The sequence below is a fragment of the Notamacropus eugenii genome, chromosome 2, assembly GCF_028372415.1.
Source record: "Notamacropus eugenii isolate mMacEug1 chromosome 2, mMacEug1.pri_v2, whole genome shotgun sequence".
Lineage (NCBI taxonomy): Eukaryota > Metazoa > Chordata > Mammalia > Diprotodontia > Macropodidae > Notamacropus > Notamacropus eugenii.
In genome coordinates this window covers 313,277,522-313,301,078 of record NC_092873.1, presented here as the reverse complement: position 1 = coordinate 313,301,078, position 23,557 = coordinate 313,277,522, and the positions used below count along the sequence as shown (strand labels likewise).

Below are 23,557 nucleotides of genomic sequence, written 5' to 3'. Positions count from 1 at the left end.
ATAGCACTTATTTGTTTAAGGAGAGGAAAATTCTAAAGTGTATGTTTTAAATGATACATAGTAACTGTGAAATGATAAGTTATTGTACAGTACCTTAAAAATTGAGTCTGAAGTCTACATTTATTTGAATGTTTTTAAAAGACATCTGTTCATATTTTTTTTTTTCTGGAGTTCTTTCTATATTTATACAGAGAATGAGAAGACTCTCTCTGAAACTATTTTTATCCTTAATAACGGAGGTAACATTTACTAAAAGTTTTGTAACTAAAATATCAGTATCTGTGGATCATTTTTCAGTATATTGATTTTTTTGTAGATTAGTTGTCTTCTTGCTTTATGAAGGGGAAGTTTAAATTCCCATTCCCATTAGAGGTAGAATAATGCAGTGCTCTTCCATTCTGAATAGAGAAAATATGCTTAAAGAAGATAAAATTAAAACAGAGGTAAAATATGGGAGGGGGGGTAGGTGAAATATTTGAGGATCCTGCTAAAACAAATTTCACATATGCATAGTACGTGAATTTAAAAAATTCAGTTTATTTTTGGATTCTCATAAAAACACATTTCTTGCTGATACTTGAATTGCTTTTGTTTTTTCAAAAAGGTTACTTGGATTGGAGATAGTATAGGGGAAGCTTTCACATAATGCATTTTATTTTAGGGTGGAAAAGTAGGGTTTAGTTATGAGTGTCAGTGAATATTGAATTTAAGTATTTTATCACTTTATTATGTTTTAGGAAAAACTTCATCTTGTGAGAACAGGTCATAATAATAACAGAGGGTAATAAAAATATACTTTATTGCTTCCAAAACATGGGTGATTGGAAGTTACTAAATAACTGATCCATAAATTCTATTATTTAATTTGCAGACTTTTCTTTTGTACTTCCCTCCTACTTAGAATAGCTATATTAATTTATTTTGTTTATATCTTAAATCTTTTTTTGTAACTTGAGAGTAATAATAAATATGATGAACTAATAGGCTATGAAAGAAGTTGTTTTGGTGTCTCTGAGTCAATAGTTTCAGCAGTGCTACTATATTATTCAGGCTTATAAAAACAGGTTTATTATCTGGGACTGTATTTAGAGTTTGGCCTCAATAAGTATTTTAAGAGATATAATCTTACAGGGAAGAATTCTCCCCTCTTCTCTTATGGTAACTTTAAGCTGATAAAAATCTATTATTGCTGCAAACATTTTATTCTGATAAATTCCTCTCATTATTTTAATATAGTTCTGTTAGCTCAACAAATTTTTTAAAAGATTAACCTTTATCCTAATATTTAACATATTCCAAAGTGAGAAAAATCTTTCTTGGTATGGAGATGCATTTTTTTTCAGAGTTTAAAAAATATCAGTTTACTATAGTTACAGTTTGATGGACATGACCCATACTGAAACTATGTTGCTTCCAAAGAGTTTTTTAAAAAAAAAATTTACCATCAGTAAACTGGCACAGAAACATGGTTATTTTTAGTAACTGTCTGTGTTTGTGTGTGTGTGTGTGTGTGTGTGTGTGTGTGTGTGTGTGTGTGTGTGTAAAACAACTAAGAAATATATTGTGTAGGATAAGGACTTGGGAAAACAACATAGGAAAAAGTGGACAAAAGAATGAATAAGGAAAAGAACCAGTTAGAAGATTTATCTCACACACAATGAGAACATGACATGATTTCATGTGTTGGAGAAAACACCTTTTTTATTTTCCTATTCATGAAGTTCTGGAGACAAAAGTATCAAGCATGGTTCAAACCAAGGCCCATACATGTTCATTTTTAGTAGCTTTTGATTATATTCAGGTTTCAATAGACTTGAACTGTAATATTGTGGAATTATGAAGGACATGGTTTCCCAAGCTAGACTGGGACCTTGTGATCAGTCAGCAAGGTCCTTGTGTTTGAATGGAATCATTTCATTCAATCTGGGGAGAGTTGAGCAGTTCAGACAGATGGCTAAGATTATTTGTCTTTGGGGAATGGGGGACTGTCTTAGTTTTCGACTCTGTTTTAAGAATGTTGTCTGATATGACTGACACATGAACTCCACACTTTACTTTAAAGAACTACATTGTTTGCCATGATCAGATTTCACAACCTCACCTGTTAAACTAAATTTCCCAAAGTTACTCCTACTTGGGACCAATTTACTTGAGTTCTGGTATTATTTAGTGTTATTTATTTTTATACCAGCAATTTGATTGTCTCCTTATTCTTATGTTTTTTATCAGAGCACATTTCTTCTATTAGTTTAAAAAGAAACTCACCTCCTAATTCTAGTTATCACTTTATTTTGTAATTATTTTTTGTAAATTTTCATTTAACCAATAACTTGTTTGATTTGTCAGAACTTCAAATTTGATGTTTAGAATTTTTTTATTTGCTGCTTTTTAAATTGCATGCCAAATTTATTGTCAGCTCTTTCTGTCTTTTGTGGATGAAGGAATGTAGATATATAAAATTTCCCTTAAAGGTTGCTTTGGCTGCATCTAAAAAAATGGTATTTTGTGTCATTGTTATTATTTTTATTGAAGAGATTAGATTTGTTTCTATGATTTGTTCTTTGACTCATAAATTGTTTAGAATTGCCCTCGGCCTCTGTTCTGCGAGCTCAGTGGAGGAAGCCCTATCCAGAAACTCAACATGTCTATTTACAAGATCCAGGCAAGAGAGATCTTTGACTCTAATGGAAACCCTACTGTTAACGTTTATCTCTACCCTGGAAAAGGTAAATTCCGAGCTGCTGTGACCAGTGGTGCTTCTACTGGTATCCATGAAGCCCTGGAGCTCTGAGACAATGATAAGACCCATTACATGGGGAAAGGTGTCTCAAAAGCAGTTGAGCACATCAATAAAACTATTGCCCTGACTCTGATTAGCAAGAAATTGAATGTTGTGGAGCAGAAGATCGACAAATTGGTGATAGAGATGGATGGCACTGAGAATACATCTAAATTTTGTGCAAATGCCATTTTGGGAGTGTCTCTGGATGTTTGTAAGGCCAGAACTTCTGAGAAAGGTGTCTCCCTGTACCATCACATTGCTGACCTTGCAGGCAACGATGAAGTCATCCTGCCCATTCCAGTCTTCAACGTGATCAATGATGGCTCCCATGCTGGTAACAAGTTGGCCATGCAGGAGTTCATGATCCTCCCTGTTGAAGCAGCAAACTTTAAGGAGGACATGCGCATTGGAGCTGAGGTCTACCACAACCTGAAGAGTGTGATTAAGCAGAAATGTGGACAGGATACCATCAATGTAGGGGATGAAGGTGGCTTTGCTCCTAACATCCTGGAGAACAAAGAAACTCTGGACCTGCTAAAGAATGCTATTGGTAAGACTGGCTGTATTGATAAGGTCGTAATTGGTATGGATGTTGCTGCCTCTAAATTCTTCCAATCTGGGAAATATAACTTGGACTTCAAGTCTCCTGATGATTCCAGCAGTTTCATCTCCCCTTCTGAGCTTGGGGACCTCTATAAGACCTTCATCAAAGATTATCCAGTGGTATCTATTGAAGATCCCTTTGACCAGGATGATGGGGAAGCTTGGAAAAATTTCACTGTTACCTGCTGGCATCCAGGTGGTAGGAGATGATCTCACAGTGACCAATCCCAAGTGAATTGAAAAGGCTGTGAATGAGAAGGCCTGCAATTGCCTCTTACTCAAAGTGAACCAAATTGGCTCCATGACTGAATCTCTCCAGGTGCACAAGTTGGCCCAATCCAGTGGGTGAGGAGTAATGGTTTCCCATCGTTCTGGGGAGACTGAAGATACCTTCATTGCAGACCTGGTGGTGGATCTCTGTACTGGGCAGATCAAGACTGGTACCCCCTGCCGATCTGAGAGTCTGGACAAGTATAATCAGCTTCTCAGAATTGAGGAAGAGTTGGGCAGCAAGGCTAAATTTGCTGGAAGGAACTTCAGAAACACTTGGGTCAAGTAAGCTCTGTGGCTAGAAGGCCTAAGAGCTTGCAGGAGTGTCACCTCTGTAGAAGCCTGCTCCTGTCCTAAGAATGGGCAGCACCAAGTACTAGAGCAGTCTTGTTTTGGGAGCAGGAGCCTCTGCTGCTTAACTTCCCTCTCCCTTCAACCATTCTGTGATGTTCTCACTGCTTCGTTAGAACTGTCTTATACTGGAGACTACCTGATCATCTGACTCTCTGTCAGAAGATCCTTAATCATTTTGTGACTGGGATAGATTGACCTGTTCTCACCCCCAACCCTGGTGTTGATGTGTGGAGCCATGTACTTGTGATGCAGCCTGAAGAGCCCACAGGTCAAATCCTTAGTGGCTTCTATGTGCAGAATAAAAGTATTCAGTAACCCAAAAATAAACAAATAAATAAATTGTTTAGAATTAAATTAATTTCTAAATGATTTTTTGTCTTAAAGACCTCTTATTGAATATAATTTTTATTGCTTTGTTGTCAGTAAAGAAGGTGTTTGGTAGTTCTCTGTATCTGTCTGTAACTTTTTATGCCCTAGTAAATGGTTATTTTTGTAGAGGTGCCATACTCAGTGGAGGAATTTTTATATCCTTTCCCTTCCTTTTCAGTAATCATCAGAGATCTATTGGATTTAACTTATCTAAGACTCCTTTCAAATCCTCAACTTCATTCTTGTTTCTCTTTTTGTTAAATTTATCTAGATCTGGAAGGGGGTATATTTGAGTCTCCTACTATTAGATTTTTAATCTCAGTTTCATCCTGTAATTTGGTTAACTTTTTCCTTAAGTATTTAGATGTTGTATCACCTAGAGTAGCTAGATAGTACAGTGCCAGGCCTGAAGTCACTAAGGCCCATCTTCATGAGTTTGAATTTGGCCTCAGACACTTACTAGCTATGTGACCCTGGGCTCCTAATCTGTAAAATGAGTTGGAGATGGAAATGACAAATCATTCTGATATCTCTGCCAAGAAAACCCCAAATGGCATCAGGAAGAGTCAAACAAGACTAAAACAACTGATCAACAACATATATTTAATATTAATATTGACATATTATTGATAATGCATTTAAGCATGATGTGGTTTCCCTCTAGCTTTTTAATATCCTTTTCATGATCCACTGTCATCAGATGGGGTTGTCTTCCATATCACTTATCTCTCATTGATTCTTGCATCCCTTTTTAACCCCATCTCTCCTCTTCCTGTCCCCACCTAGTTCTCTGTTCTCTGTTAGGATGAAAATATTTTAAAATAGGTTTTTTAAAAAAATAAATTACCATAAATTTACTTGATGCCCTTCCTCCTACACTTGTCAGAACAAAATCCCCCAAACAAAATTTTTATAGATAGAAAAAAGAAAATCAACACAGCTGATTAATAAATTGAGAGTCTGAAAGTGTGCAGTATGCCCCGTGTGGACTTCACATGTTTGCCAAGGGTTGTCAGCCAGCAAGTAAGCATTTATTAAGCACTTATTTATTAAGCATTTATTATCGTGCATTTGCGTAGCAGGCACTGTACTTTTCATATCTTTTCTTTGGAAGCCTACTTATTCTTCATAATTTTGCAACACTCTTTTTAGATTTGGGGATGTGGGCAATTGTTTTTCCTGTTTACATTGATGTAATCATGTATATTGTTTTCTTGGTTGTGCATACTTACTCTGCATCACTTCCTATAGACCTTTCCATGCTTCTCTGTATTCAGCATATTCATCATTTCTTAAAACACAGTAATATTCCATCAAAGTAAAATAGTTTGTTTAGTTATTTGTTTATCATCCAATTATTTCCTGTCACAAAGAGTGCAGCTACAAATATTTTGGTGTGTATGGGGACTTTTTTCTTATCAATGGACTTCTTGATGTATAAGCGTATGAGTGAAATTGCTGAGTCAAAAGATACAAAATGATAATCACCCTATTTACATAAATCCAGATTGCCTTCCAAAATGGTTGTATTGATCCACAATGCAATAGTAAGCCTAATTTCCTAAAATCATTCTATCATTTGTTATTTCAATTTTTTGTCATCTTTGCCAATTTACAGGATGTGAAGTGATATCTGAGGGTTTTAAAAATCTGTATGTCACTTTTTTGTTAATGATGTAGAGAAGAAATGTCAAACTTACTGCCCAGAGGCAATGCGCTGTTCACAAAACTTCCAAATGCAGTACAAACAAGATTAAAATATACTTGAGAAATGTTTAACAAAAATAAATAAAAATACAGTACAACATAGATTATGTTAATTGTGGTTTTCTAAATCAATATGTAGCTTAGAGGATCTGTTTCTAGTTGGGTTTGACACCCCTCATTTAGAGCCTTTGTTAACATAACTGTAGATAGTATGCAATTCTTCTTTTGAAAACTTCAAATCCTTTAATGATTTACCTACTGGTAAATTTAAATTGGCTTTTGAGGTTGAATGCATACAAGTACATACAGACATATCTATATACACACATGTTTACAGATATGTGTTGTGTATATACATATAGACAATATCTATATACATGTGTACATGTGTGTATTGTGTGTTTGCATTTGTATTTACAGTTTATATATGTACATATATCTTTTAAAATTCTATCTCTCTACTATCTCTTAGATTTGAACACTGATCAGAGATTTTATAGAGAGATTTTTTGCACAAATCAACCATTTCCTTTCTTTCCTAAGTGCATTAATTTTGTTTGTTGAGGAGCTTTTCAGTTTCATATAATCAAAGTTATCTATTTTATCTTTTGTAATTAAATCTATTGCTTGTTTTGTTTTGAATACATCTATTACCTACAGCTGCTTTTCTTCCAATTTTTAAAAAGTGTGATCTTTATTATTAAGGTCACTTATCAATTTAGAATATATTATAGAACACGATATAAGGTATTGGTCTATGCCTAATTTCTACCAGACTACATCATAATTTTTCCATAGCCCCTCTAATATTTGTCATTTTCCTTTTAAAAAATCAACTTTGCAATCTGATTGGTCTCATGTGGTACCACAGAGTTGTTTAATTTTTCTTATATCAAATTACTGATTTAAAATATTTTTTCATATGACCAATGTTAGTCTTTCTCTGAAAACTGCCTAGTCATGTATTTAGACTAATTATCAACTGTGGAATGGCTCTTATTCTTATAAACTTGAAGCAATTCTCTATCTTACAATTGAGATCTTTATCAGAAAAACTTGATCCATAATTTTCCCCTGTTTCCCCACTTCTATTCTAATTTTAGCTACATTGGTTTTGTTTATGCAAAAACTTCTTAAAGTAATCAAAACTGTCCATTTTACCTCCTGTGAATCTTCTTATCTCATTTGGATAAATTTTCCCCCCATGCTCCTGTAATTTGTTTATGAGATTATGCTGTATGTGTAAATCATGTACCCATTTAGATCTTGTATTGGTATACTTTATGAAATATTGGTTTATACCTAGTTTCTGTCAGACTGCATTTCAATTTTCTCAAGTTATCTAATAGTAAGTTCTTGCCTAATAACTGGGATCTTTGACTTTCTCAAACAATAGGCTATTGTGCTCCTTTGCTTCTGTGTATTCTGTGTTCAACTGATCAACCTTTCATTTTTTTTTTACCCAGTAACAACCTGTCTTAATGATTATGGGTTTGTAATATAATTTGAGATTTGTTACTGCCACTGTTCCCCCCAACCATCCCGTTCCCCTCTTCTTTCATTAATTGCTTCAAATTTCTTTTGAACATTTTTTCTTTTTTTCCATTCAACTTTATTTCATTTTCGGTTCTGGATTCTTTCCCTTCCTCGCTACTACACCACACACTGAGATGGCAGTTTACAACTCCATAAACAATGCATTAGTGTCTCAATTTTTCCACATCCCCTCCAGCATTTATCATTTTCCTTATCTGTCATATCTTAGACAATCTGATAAGTATAAAATGATACCTCAGAGTTGTTTTAATTTGCATTTCTCTAATTAATACTGATTTAGAGTATTTATAGATATGATTTTGGAGAATTTTGATTTTTTCTTCTGAAAACAACCTGTTCATATACTTTTTATAAATTTGACTCAAATATGTTTGTGTGTGTGAAATGCGGCCTTTATCAGACAAACCTGCTATAAAATTTTCCCCCAGTTTCCTGATATCCTTTTAATTTAGGCTGCTTTAGTTTCCTTTATGCAAAAACTTTTCAGTTTCATACAATAAAATTTATCCATTATACTTTCTCATCTTCCTCTATATTCTTGTTTGTTCATAAACTTTTCTTTTATCTAAGATCATAAGGTTTTCCATTCTCCTTTAGTTTGCTTATTATATCACACTTTATGTCTAAATCATGTCTCCATTTTGACTTCATCTTAGTGCAAGATGTGAGATATTGTTCTGTACATAGTATCTTCCACACTACTTTTGTCAAATGATGAGTTCTGGATCTTTGGGTGTATCTAGCACCTATATTACTATTGTTATCTATTCCACTGATCCACCCCTCTATTTTTTTAAGGAGCACCAGAATTTTTTTGATGATTACTGCTTTATTATATAGTTTTAAAACTGTCACTAGTAGGCCACCTTCCTCTACATTTTTTCTCATTAATTCTCCTTGATATTCTTGACATTTTGTCTTCCCGATTAATTTTATTATTTTTTTTCTAGATTGATAAAACAATTCTTTGGTAATTTGATTGACATGGCACTAAATAAGAAAATTGATTTAGTTAGAATTATAATTTTTATTATATTGGCTCAACCTACCCATGAGCAATTAATTTTCCAATTGGTTAGATCTATCTTTACATGAAAGAGTATTTTGTAATTGTGTTTATCAATCCTACCTGGTCATATTGTATAATCTTTGTGCTATATTGTTATAACATTTTTGCTAGTATTTTATTTTAAAATTTTCCATCAATACTCATTGGTAAAATTGGTCTATGATTATCTTTTTCTGTTTTTTTTTTCTCTCAGTAGTTGAAGTTTCAAAGCCATATTTTTGTCACAAAAGAAATTCTATAGGCCTTCTTTACCTATTATTTCCAATACTTTATGCAGGATTGGGATTTATTGCTCCTGAAATGTTTCTTAGAATCCACTTATACATCCATCTGATCCTGGAATTTTTTTTTTCTTAGGGAGATCATTTGTGGGTTGTTCAATTTATTTTTCTAGCATAAGTTTACTTAAGTATTGTTCCATTTGGTCTTCTGTTAATCTGGGCAACTCAGGTTTTTGTAAATAAATCACTTAGATTTACATGCCAGACACTGTGCTAAATATTGGTTCTCCAGAGGCCTATCTTATCTAACTTTTTAAAAATTTGATTCAATTTTTCACTTTCTTTTTGATTAATTTCTGGTTACTTTTTATCTATATCTGTCAGGAATAAATTGAAATCTCTATTATAGTATCATTGTATGCTTCTCCTCATAACACTTAAATTTTTCTTTAAGAATATAGATACTTTGTTGTCTAGTGCATGTATATTTAGAACTGATATGATCTATGATATTTCAAAGGCAATTTAATTTTCTTGTTTATTTCTTTTAATTAAATCTATTTTTGCTGTTGCTTGTCTGAGATCAAAATAGCTACCTCAGTCTTTTTCACTTCAACTGAAGCATAATGAATATTCCATTGATTTTTTCTTTTTTATGATTAATTAATTATACACTTCACAATACTTTGAGTTTTTAATTTTAGCCCTCTACTCCCCCCTCCTTAAGACAGCATGCAATCTGATATAGACTCTACATATACATTCACATTAAACATATTTTCACATTAGTCATGACGTAAAGAAGAATTAGAAACATTGGGAGAAGCCATGAGAAAGAAGAAACAAAACAAAACAACAAAAGAAAAAGAGCAAATAGCATACTTCCATCTGCATTCAGACTCCAAGTTCATTTTCCGGGTGTGGATAGCATTTTCCAACATGAGTCTTTTGGAGTTGTCTTAGATCCTTGCATTGCTGAGAAGAGCTAAGTCTATCAAAGTCAGCCTTCATACAATGTGGTTGTTTTTGTGTACAGTGTTCTGCTGATTCTGCTGATTTTACTCAGCATCAGTTCATTTAAGTCTTTCTAGGTTTCTCTGAAGTCTACTTGCTCATCATTTCTTACAGCACAATAATATTCCATTGCATTCAGATAACAGAACTTATTCAGTCATTCCCCACTTGATGGACATCTCCTCAATTTTCAATTCTTTGCCACCACAAAAAGAGCTGCTAGAAATATTTTTGTACATGTGGGTCCTTTTCCTGTTTTTTATGATATCTTTAGGATACAGACCTAGAAGTGGTCAAAAGGTATGTACAGTTTTACAGCCATTTGGGCATAGTTACTAATTGCTCTCCAGAATAGTTGGATCAGTTCAGAACTCCACCAACAATGCATTAGTGTTCCAATTTCCCCACATCTTCTCCAACATTTATCATTTCCCTGTTTGTCTTGTTACTAAACCTGAGAGGTGTGATGTAGTACCTCAGAGCTGTTTTGATTTGTATTTCTCTAATCAATAGTGCTTCAGAGCATTTTTAATATGACTGTAGATACTTTAATTTCTTCATCTGAAAACTGCCTGTTCATATCCTTTGATCATTTATTGATTGGGGAATGATTTGCATTCTGATAAATTTGACCTGTTCTCTAGATATTTTAAATATGAGGCCTTTCTCAGAGACACTGGCTGTAAAAATTGTTCTCCAGATTTTTGCTACCTTTCTAATCTTTGTTACATTAGCTTTGTTTGTGCAAAACATTTCAGTTTAATGTCATACAGATTATTCATTTTGCATTTCATAATGTTCTCTATCTCTTGTTTGGTCATAAATTCTTCCCTTCTCCATAGGTCTGACAGGTAAATTATTCCTTGCACTCCTAGTTTGCATATAGTATCAGCCTTTATATCTAAATCATGTACCATTTGGACATTATCTTGGTATAGGGGTGTAAGATGTTGGTCTATGCCTAGTTTCTGCCATACTATTTTCCAGTTTTCTCAGCAGTTTTTGTTAAATAGTGAGTTCTTATCCCAGAAACTAGAGTGTTTAGGTTTATCAAATAGTAGATTCTATACTCATTGACTATTGAATATTGAATACCTAACCTATTCCACTATATCACTCTATTTCTTTGCCAGTACCAAGAAGTTTTGATTATTGTTGCTTTATAATACAATTTAAGCTCTGGTACTGCTAGACCACCTTCCCTTGCATTTCATTTCATTAGTTCCCTTGATTATTTGAGACCTTTTATTCTTCCAGATAAATTCTTCTATTGTTTTTTTCTATCTCTATAAAATAATTTTTTGGTAGTTTGATTGGTATGGTATTGAATAAGTAAATTAATTTAGGTAGAGTTATCATTTTTAAGGTATTAGCTTGGCCTGCCCATGAGCAACTGCTATTTTTTTAATTATTTAGGTCTGACTTTACTCATGTGAAGTCTTTTCTAATTGTGTTCATACAGTCCCTGGGTTTGTTTTGGCAGGTAAACTCCCAAATATTTTATAATGTCTACAGAAACTTCAAATGGAATTTCTCTTTCTATCTCTTGCTGTTGGACTTTGTTAGTAATATATAGAAATGCTGATGACTTCTGTGGGTTCATTTTATATCCTGCAGCTTTGCTAAACTCGTTTGTTATTTCAAGTAATTTTTTACTTCATCTTCTAGAATTATCTAAATATACCATCATATCATCTACAAAAGTGATAACTTAGTTTCTTTGCCTACTCTAAGTCCTTCGGTTTCTTTTTCTTCTCATTGCTACAGCTAACATTTCTAGCACCATATTCAACAAAATTGGTGATGTTGAACATCCTTGTTTCACCCCCAATCTTATTAGAAGTACTTCTAGTTCATCCACATTACATATAATGCTTGTTGATAGTTTTAGATAGATGCTACCTATCATTTTAAGGAGCATTTTATTTCTATGCTCTCTAGTGTTTTTAATAAGAGTTGGTGTTGTATTTTGTCCAAAGCTTTTTCTGCGTCTATTGCGATAATCATATGACTTCTGTTAGTTTTGTTATTGATATGGTCAGTTATGCTGATAGTTTTCCTAATATTGAACCAGCCCTCTATTCCTGGCATAATACTCCATCAATTTTTAAAAACACTCTCTCCTCTCCTACCCGTTAAAAGACCTTCATAGTTCCATGGTGTTTCAGGAAGGTTCTCATGTCATCTTTTCCTCCCAATTCCTAATTCCTCATTATACAGACTTCTACAAGTGTACCTCACTTATGTTAGATAATTTTTTCTTTTCTTCCTCTCTCTTCTTCTGTCTTTCAATGTATATATGATATCAAGTGATTTTGATGATTCTTGCTTTATAATGTAGCTCAAGGTCTGGAGATGGTATTCCCTGTCTCTTTTCATTATTTATCTTGGATAGTCGATTTTTCCCAATATATTTTGTTATTTTACTGGGTTCTACAAATGTCGCTTTCATAGTTTTATTAATTTAGAATTAAAAATGTAAGTTAACTTTGGTAATATTATAGTTTTTATTATATTGGCATGGTTCAGCCATCATCAATCAATATTCCTTCTGCTTATTTTTAAAGAAACCTTTTTCAAAATGCCTTATTCTTTTTGTAAAATCCACTTCATAGTATTTTATTTTTTACAATTACATATAAAGATAGTTCTCATTCACTTTTATAAGGTTTTGAGTTCCAAAATTTTTCCTCCTCCCCTCCATCCCCTTTCTTCTCCCCAAGATGGCAATCAGTGTTACCTAGACTATATGTGTAAGTAATATTAAATATATTTCCTCATTATTCATATTGTGAAAGAACAAAAGAGAGAAGTTATGAAAAAGAAAAGACAACATAAAAGAGAAAATAGTATACTTCAATCTGCATTCAGATTCCATAGTACTTTCTCTGGAGGTGGATAGCATTTTCCATCATGAGTCTTTCAGAATTATCTTAGATCATTATATTGCTGGGAAGAGCTAAATCTATAACAGTTGGTCATTCCACAATGTTGTTGTTACTGTGTACAATATTCTCCTGGTTCTGCTCACTTCGCTTAGCATCAGTTCATGTAAGTTTTTCCAGGTTTTTCTGAAATCCACCTCCTCATCATTTCTTATAGCACAATAGTATTCTATTACATTCATTTGCTACACCTTCTTGAGCCATTTCCCAATTGATGGGCATCCCCCAATTCTTTGCCACCACGAAAAGAGTTGCTGTAAAAAATTTTTGTACATGTAGATTTTCCCCCTTTTTTATAATCTCTTTAGGTTACAGACTTAGTAGCGCAATGCTGGATCAAAGTTTTATAACCTTTTTGGTATAGTTCCAAATTACTCCGCAGAACGGTTGTATCAGTTCACAATTCCATCAACAGTGCTTTAGTATTCCAATTTTCCCACATCCATTCCAACATTGGTCATTTTTTTCTTTCATATTAGCCAATTTTATAGAGCACCTCAGAGTACTTTCATTTGCATTTCTTTAAAAAAATTAATATATTATTTTTACTCACATGTAAAACCAATTTCAACATGTTTAAAAAGTTGGAGTTTTAAATTCTTTTCCTCCCTCCATCACCTCCCATCATTGAGAAGTTAAGTATTTTATGTAGACTGCATGTGTATAGTCATGCAAAAACACTTTTCCCATGTTAGTTATGTTGTGAAAGAAAAAACAAATAAAAATCCAAAGAAAAACAAAGAAAGTAAACAAAAATTGTGCTTTAGTCACATTCAGATTCCATCATTTCTTTCTCTACAGAAGGAAAATATTTTTCATCCTATCTCTCAGAACTGTCTTGGATCATTGCATGGCTGAGAATAGTGAAGCCATTTACAGTTGATTTATACATTTACATTGTTGAATAAAATATTGTTATATATATATAACTATATATGTATATATAACTATATATGTATATATAACTATATATGTGTATATATAACTATATATGTGTATATATAACTATATATGTGTATATATAACTATATATGTATATATAACTATATATGTGTATATATAACTATATATGTATATATAACTATATATGTGTATATATAACTATATATGTGTATATATAACTATATATGTGTATATAACTATGTATGTGTATATATAACTATATATGTATATATAACTATATATGTGTATATATAACTATATATGTATATATAACTATATATGTGTATATATAACTATATATGTATATATAACTATATATGTGTATATATAACTATATATGTGTATATATAACTATATATGTGTATATAACTATGTATGTGTATATATAACTATATATGTGTATATATAACTATATATGTGTATATAACTATGTATGTGTATATATAACTATATATGTATATATAACTATATATGTGTATATATAACTATATATGTGTATATATAACTATATATGTGTATATATAACTATATATGTGTATATAACTATGTATGTGTATATATAACTATATATGTATATATAACTATATATGTGTATATATAACTATATATGTGTATATATAACTATATATGTGTATATATAACTATATATAACCATATATATGTGTGTATATATAATGTCCTCTTGGTTCAGAGCATCTCACTTTCCCTCAGTTCAGACAAGTATTTCCATGTTTTTCTTAAAGCATCCTGCATGTCATTAGTTATAGCACAATAACATTCCATCACAATCATATACAATTTGTTCATCCATTCCCCTATAAATGGACATCCTCTCAATTTCCAATTGTTTATTAACATTAAAAGAGCTGCTATAAATATTTTTGTACATATAGGTTCTTTTCCTTTTCCTTTTTTATTTCTTTGAGATACAGACCTAGTCGTGTAATGATGGTTCAAAGACTATGCACAGTTTTATAGTCCTTTGAGCATTCTATACAATGTTTCAATCAGTATACAACTTCAACATGCCTTGATGTTTCAATTTTCCCATAACCTCTCCAACCTGTCATTTTCCTTTTTAATATTAGCCATCTAATACATTAGTCAATCTGATAAGTATGGGGTAGTAGTTTGGAGTTGTTTCAATTTGTATTTCTCTAATCAATAGTTATTTAAAGCATTTTCCATATATCTAGAGACAGCTTTGATTTATTAAAAAAAACCTGCCTGTTCATTTCCTTTGACCATTATGAATTGAGGAATGGCTCTCATTTTTATAAATTTGACTGTGTTCTCTATGTATTTGAGGACTGAGGTTTCTGTCAGAACAACCTTATGTTACAATTTTTTTCACAGTTATGATGAATAACTATTTCTTTTCATCCTATTTTCCCCCATTTATCCTATTCTCTCTCTCCTTTCACCCTTTCCATCCTCAAAAGTATTTTGCTTCTGACTTTTACCTCCCCCAACCCACCCTTTCTTCTATCAATCCTGCTCCCTTTTTTCTTATCCCCTTCCTCTGTTACTTTCTCGTAGGGTAAGATAGATACTCAGGTGAATGTGTATGTTATTAGCTCTTTCAGCCAACTCTAATGACAGTAAGGGTCACAGGCTTCCCCCACCTCTCTCATCTTCCCCTCCGCTGTAAAAGCCTTTTCATGCCTCCTGTATGTCAGATAATTTATTCCATTATACTTTTCCCTTTTTTCTTCTCCCAGGGCACTCTTCTTTCTAACCCCTTAAATGAAATTTTTTTTAAAAAAAAAAAGAAACCCATGACCTCTCTGTATGTATACTCTTTCTAACTGTTCTCATAAGGAAAAAGTTTTTAGAAATCACAAGTATCATTTTCTCATGTAGAGATGTAAACAGTTGAACCTTATTGAATCTCTTATTATTTCTTTTTCCTATTTACCCTTTTATGATTTTACATTTTTATGCTTCTCTTGAGTTTGTATTTGAAAGTCAAAATTTTTATTTAGCTCTGGTCTTTTCATCAAGAAAGCTTGAAAGTCCTCTATTTCATCCACACATTAAATCCTTCTCCTGAAGGATTATATTCAGTTTTGCTGAGTAAGTGATTCTTGGTTGTAATGCTAACTCTTTTGGTCTCCAAAATATCATATTCTAAGTTGCCCAATCATTTAATATAGAAATTGCAAAATCTTGTGTTATCCTAATTGTGGTTCCATGATATTTAAATTTTTTTCTTTCTGACTGCTTACAATATTTTTTCCTTGACATGGGAGCCCTGAAATTTGGCTATAATATTCCTGGAAGTTTTCATTTTTGGATCTCTTTCAAGAGGTGACCAGTGGATTCTTAATGTCGATTTTACCCTCTGGTTCTAAGATATTAGAACAATTATTCCTTGATAATTTCTTGAAAGATGATGTATAAGCTTTTTTCAATCATAATTTTCAGGTAGTTCTACAATTCTTAAATTATTTCTCCTCAATCTATTTTTCAGGTCAGTTGTTTTTCCAATGGGATATTTTACATTTTCTTCTATTTTTCCTTCTTTTGATTTTGTTGGATTGTTTATTTCTCAGGGGGTCATCAGCTTCCACTCACCCAATTTTACTTTTTAAATATTGTTTCCTTCTCCGAGCTTTTGTATCTCATTTTTCATTTGGCCAATTCAACATTTTAAAGAATTTTTTTCTTCAGTGGATTTTTATGCCTCTTTTACCATTTGACCTATTCTGTTTTTAAAGCATTATTTTCCTCAGTATTTTTTTTGTGCTTCCTTTGCTGAGAAATTGATTTCTTTTATGATTATCTTACCTCACTGTCTTTTCTTTTCCCAGTTTTTCTTCTACCTTTCTCATTTGATTTTTTCAAATCTTTTTTGAACTCTTCCAAGAATTCTTTTTGAGTTTGAGACTAGTTCATTTTTCTTTGAGGATTTGAATGTGCCATTTTGTATTTAGTCACCTTTTGAGTTTGTGTTTTGATCTCTGTCACTATAGTAACTTCCTATGGTGAGGTTCTTTTTTTCTAGTTTGCTCATTTTTCCAGCCTATTTCTTGACTTTTAGTTTTATATATTAAAGTTAGGCTCTACTCCCAGAGTGGAATGGACACCATCCCAAGCTGCTGTTTTCAGAGTTAGTTCTGGGGTTCTGTAAGTTTTTAGTTCTTCCAAAATGGTATGATCTAAGGAGAAATGTAGTCACTACTATCCTCACATGTGCTCTGGTCTGTGAGTAATCACAAGCACTCTTTTCCACCACAGAACTATGACTTACTCCCCTATGATCACACACTCTGATACACTAGTGCTCCTTCTCACTCTGGAACTGCAAGCTTGATCTGCATCTGGACAATGCAGCACAGTCCTGTACCCAGTGCTAGCAAAGGGTCCTATGTAATCTCTTTCTTACCAGTTGTCCAGACTCCTTACCATCTGTAGGCTAAAAGTTCCAAAAGCCTCCATTGCTGTAATAGCTGCTCTTAAGGCCTGATGCTGGCTTGCCAGGGCACAGTCTGCACTGTGTTGTGCTCCACTCTCACCCCAGTGAGACAGACCTTTCCTATTAATTTTCTGAGTTGTCTTGGACTGGAAAATCATTTCACCCCATCCTTTTTTGAGGTGTTATTTTAAAGTTGTTTGGAAGGGAGTTGGGTAAAACTCAGGGAAGTCCCTGCCTTTATTCTGTCATTTTGGCTCTACTCCTCCCTCCCCCAGTGCTGTGGACTTTGGGCAGTTTATTGTTTATTACTCTGCCACTTTGCTGAAGCTATTATTTTAATTAGTATCTTTGCTGATTTCCTAAGCAAACCATGTTATCAGCACATAAGGGTAGTTTTTAATGTCCTCTTTATGTTCTAGCATTTGCAGAATTATTTCAATCAATACTGGGGAGAGTGGACATATTTGCTTTGCTTCTATATTTATTTGTCAAGCTCCTAATATGTACCCATTAGACATGATATTTGCTTTTGATTTTAGATAGATAGTTTTTATTACATTTTAAAAAGGAAATTTTATTCTTGTATTTTGTGTGGTTTTTTAGCATCTGTGGGCTCAGTTTTGTGCTTTGTTAAATTCTTTTTCTGAATCTATTGAGATAATCATACAATTTGGTATGGCTTTTTTTAAATATGATTACTTATGGTATAAACTATTCTTCAATCTCTACTATAGTCTAACTTGGATGAATGATTTTTGTGATGAATCATTGTAGTCTGATCAAAAGGCTATTGTTTAAAATATTTGTAACTATATTCATTAGTGAATTATTTTAAAATTAAGTAAAGTGAGAAACAATGATCCAAGCATAATCAATTTATTTGTTAGATTAGCAGTAATCATAAATTGGGTCAATGACTTCTTTCAATGATTCTGAGTGACAGTTGCCAAGGTCTTTTGAATCTAGGTATGTCTGTCTTCTGATTGTCCTGATAGTATATCATTTGGACCTCTCCCGGTAAAGGTAAGATATTGTATTGAGGAGGTGAGTTAAGTCACATCAGCTCCTTCCCATTACTTTTCTCTAAAAGTCTGATAGAATTCTACTATTGGGTCAGGATAAAAGAGGTTTTCTTTTTCTTTCTTAGTTCCTTTATAATTACTTTTTCTCTTTCCCAAATTGTACTATTTAAGATTGCTCTATGGTTTTCTGTTTGAAATTTCATATTTTAAAGGGTTATTCCAATTTCTATTCTCTGTAAACGATGTGTTTATTATTTCTGACTTTTTTCCTTTATTTCCAATATATTTGTGCTGTAGTACATTGTAAATTTTTGTAAAAGTTCTCTGTGGCTTTATGAAGTGTATACACACACATATACACACACATATATACACATATATACATATATATTTCTGTGTGTATGCACATACATATATATATATTCATATATGCAGTTCTATTTACAAAAACAATGTCTTTTGCTTTTAATTCCTCCATCAATTTGTTCAATTCTATATTTCATCCTTTTTTAGCCTTCTGTTAGATTTTTACAAAACTGAAAGACATTACCTCCAAATACAAAAGTTATCAAATCAAATAAATGCTAATTTAAAACATTTATCATCTTAAGAATCATAGCATCACAGGGAAACACATCCTTTACAGAAAATAAAAATAGTAATTTATCTGGGATTAAGACCCAGACCCAGATGGTAACTTGAGGCAAATCTAAATAATGAATGGAGCAGAATATAAATCAAAAGAACAATTAATAGTTATGTGAAAGAAAGTAATTTCTGGGATGCAGCCATAACAACCTATATCCCTAAAAACATCTATTAACAAAATAGAATGTATACATACATACATACATACATGTATATATACACATGAACATATATATGCATATTTTAATATTAGGAAAGCAACAAATAGATAAAGAGAGAAAATAAAAGAAGAAATGGATAAACTGGAGACAAAAACACTAGAAATGATAAGTAAAATTAAATGCGCATTACTTGAAAAAAAAAGTAATAAAATTGATAAACCATTGGTCAATCTTATTAAAGAGGAAAGAAAATTAAAATAGCAAAATTGCAAAGGAGATAAAAATCATACAAAAATCAAAAGAAATAAAAGAATTATTAGAACATAGTATGCATAGTTATATGTTATCAAAACTGAGAACAGAAAAGAAATAGACAATCCTATAAAATATGAAATTTCAGACAGAAAACCATACAGCAATCTTAAGTGAATTTGGGAAAGAGAAAGTACAAATAAAATGGTGATGATAATGATGATATTAATAATAGTATTTATATGGGGCTAAAGCACTATAAATATATAGTACATATGTTAAATATATTAAAAGGTTTGCCAAGTGACTTGCAAATATTATCTCATTTTATCATTATAACTCTCAGAGGTTTGATCGATAAGGTAATGGATGCAAGCAGTGATAGAGATGAGAACAGATATTCATTAAGTACCTTGTATGTGACAGGCACTGTGCCAAATGCTTTACAGGTATCTTATTTGATCATCCCAACAACCCTATGAGATAGATGCTATTATAACCTCTCTTTTACAGTTGATGAAACTGAGACAAAGAGAGGTTTAAATCTTTAAATATGCTTACAATGTTTTTTAATATTTAAAAAGGTTTTGTTCAGGATCACACAGCTGTTCAATATCTGAGACAGGATTTAAACTTAGGTCATCATGTCTTCAGGCCCAGGGCTCTATCTAATGCATGTAAGTTAACAGGCAGATTTCAACTCAGGTTTTCATGACTTCAGATTCCATGTTCTATCCACTGTACTACTTAATAAGCATTTAATAAATTCTTGTTTACTGATTCGTTATATGCTGCAGTCTCTTCACAACCAACAAGCCTTTCTTCAAGCTCTTTGTCAATTCTTCATAGGTTGATTTTTTCAATGTCTCACAGACATACAATAATACTAACAGATTATTTGCGTTATGAAAATGAACCTTTATTTCTGAGAAAAGGTTGATGTAATTAAAAAGCTTAGCAATTTTCGGAAGACCATCCAGTCTGCTTTACCTCCTCTTATTTAATTCTAAGTTCCATTTATTTTCTGTTTATATTATCTGTCTCAGAAATACCTTTTGGCTATGGGAAATCATTCCATTTGAAGTCTGATACTAAGACTATCATCTGTTTATTACAAACCTGTATCTCTTGTCTTACTTTCTCAATTTCTCATCAGGTTAGTGTTGTATTTTCTCTGACAGTAGGTGCCATCTAAGTTTTATCAGCTCCAGAATTCTTTAACATCACTTTCCTTACCCCCACCTTCTACAGTCTTCCTTGAATAATAGTGAAAGGAAGTAAAGGATAATAAATGTAGCAGCAAGTCAAGGACCATGGCAAATATCTGTTGAGAACAAGTTCAAGTGAAGTAAAATTTGTTGTTATTCAGTAATTTTCAGTTGTATCCAACTCTTCATGACCCCATTTGGGATTGTCTTGGCAGAGATACTGGAGTGGTTTGCCATTTCCTTCTCCAACTCATTTTACTGGTGAAGAAACAAAGGCAAACAGGTTTAAGTGACTTGCCTAGGGTCACATAGCTAGTAAGTGTTAAAGGTCAGACTTGAATTCAGAAAAATGAGTTTTTCTGACTTCAGGCCTAGTACTCTATCCACTGCACCACCTAGCCACCCAGATATATTGTCAGATCTTGTAATGTTGTATTTTTTTAAGCTGGCATTCACAAGTAAATTGTATTTGTTTTTGCAATATGGGTACAGCTTCAAAGTGATACTTTTATAGCATCAAGTTGTATCATCTCTAAAATTATTTTTATGGTTATATTTTATGTCACCTACATTTCACTTTGTATCTCTCCCCTTGTCCTTCCATGAACTATCCCTTATAATAAACATTTTTAAAAGGAGAAAGAAAAATTTCTGCAAAACTAACTAAAATATTTTTGAAAGAAAGATATCATTTTCAATTTTGCATGTCCATGGTCCCCCACCTATGCACAAAGGGTGGGGGAGGTGCCTAGTCATATCATACCTTTGATGCTGTTATAAATTTTGTAGTATTCCATTTTGATAGCTTTGTTATTATTCTTTGCATTCATATCATTTTAATCATGATGAATATTGTTTGTACAGTTCTACTTATTTTATTTTGCATCAATTCATGTAAGTCTTTACATTTTTCTTTGTATTCATGTTCATCATTTCTTAAGGTAAGTTTATTATATTCATGTATTATTATATATTCCCCAAATGATAAGTAACTATGTTTCTTCCAGTGTTTTGCTACAGTGAAAAATGTCAATATAAAGATTTGGAGGTGTATGTGGGCCTTTCTTCATGTCATTTACTTAATTGACTTCTAAGCCTAGGAGCAGAACTTTTGGGTCAAAGAATATAAACATTTTAGCTAACATGTGCATTAAGTTTTATTTTATGAGAAATCCTATTTGTTTCATTCTTTGTCCATACCAGAATAGAATTTTGACTCTATCATATCTTTTATTTCTAGAATCAAAGTGAGAACTCAGCTTAAAGAAAATGTTTAAGCCATAGATAAATAAAAGTATACCTCCTCACCTTCTCTTTGTGCTTTCTATACAATTTCATTGTAATCATTCTGCTTATCTATTCACATTCTATATAAAATTGATTAAACTTGCTACTAATTGATTGGTAAGTTTTCAGTTTAGCCTGAAATCTGAGTATAATAAAACTGCAGATTACTACTTCCGTATCATTGATTCAGTGATTGACAATAGTACCTAATCAATGGACCTTTTTGTAACTTTTAAAAAAATCTCAATAGATAGGGGAGTGGCAACCCCAAAACATGTTTTTTTGCTTTGGTTTTTTTGGGGGGATCTGGAAATTTACAAGGATGATGAATCCATCAAATATCAAATCATCTGCTATGGACTTAAAACCCTTAATAATCTGGGTCCTTCCTACAATTTCATTCTTCTACCTCATTACAAATGCTCTGCGGTTCAGTGACACCTGCCTTCTTGCTGCTCCTCACACATGGCACTCTTTTCCACTGGTTATTCTCCATGCCTGAAATGCTCACCTCCCTCACCTCAATTTACTAGCTTCTCTGGTTCCCTTCAAGATTCAGCTCTGACACTTCCTACAACAGGAGTCCTTTCCAAGTCTACCCTTTTTGCCCTTACTACTACTGTCTTTTTTCTAAGATTGCTTTTCACATACTTCTTTGTGCAGGTTTAAATATAATAAGTTTTGGGATACTCTACGTTATTTTGTAAGTGCGTAGTTATTTGTGTAACAGAGGACTGGCCAATGAGTACAATCCTTATGAGAAGACAACTTCATTCTGGGTTGATATAATTCCCAATGGGGAAAAAAAAATAGGTAAATTGCTTTTGGGAGAATCTTGATGAAGCATAATGGAACTGCTTAGAGAGAATTGTAGCATGTTGAAAGCAGATTTTTTACGTGCATTAGATCAATACTAGTCTTCTTTCTATTTTTCTCCTGAAACACTCCACCTCCATGCCATTACACTGTATTTACTTCATACCAGGAATGTTCTCCTTCCACCTTTTAGAATCCCTGATTTCCTTCAAGACTCAGCTCAAATGCCGCCTGAAAGATTAACCAGTCTTTCTAAATAACGCAGCTAGCTATTTGCTTGTATGACTGTCAAGTCTACTTACATGTGTAGATACTCTCTGCCCCATTCAAGGTAGACCCTTTTTGTCTTTGTTTCCCCAGAACCCTAGAACACTGTCTGGGGTCCTAAATAAACTCTTGTTCATTGAATACTTACTTCACATATATTTATATGTGAATGTGCTGTCTCCTTTCAGTAGGATATAAGCTCCTTGGGGGCAGAAGCTGTTTTAGTGTTGTTCCTATATCCTAAGTGCACTCCTAGCACAGTGCCTGGCACATTATATCAGCTTGATAAATGCCTTTCAATTTATTGAAATAGGTGTTTTAAGGCTTATAAAACTTTCATAATCTCATGTGATTTTTAAAATTTATTTATATTTAGTTTTCAACATTCATTTCCAGAAGACTTTGATTTTCAAATTTCCTCCCCATCTCTCCTCTTCCCACCCCCAAATGCTATGCATTCTGATTACCCCTTACACCAATCTGCCTTCCCTTGTATCACACCTCTCCCTTCCCTTATCCCCATCTTCTCTCTTTTCTTGCAGGGCAAGATAGATTTCTATACCTCATTACCTGTATTTCTTATTGCCTAGTTGCATGTAAAAATAGTTCTCAACATTCGTTCCTAAAACTTTGAGTACCAACTTC

General features: G+C 32.7%; 1 protein-coding gene across 1 annotated transcript in view; it reads left to right on the top strand.

Annotated features, from left to right (window-relative positions):
• HS3ST3B1 (heparan sulfate-glucosamine 3-sulfotransferase 3B1) overlaps positions 1-23,557 on the top strand; it is a 61,905-nt gene that overhangs the window by 7,029 nt on the left and 31,319 nt on the right. The gene's annotated exons all lie outside the window — the stretch shown is intronic.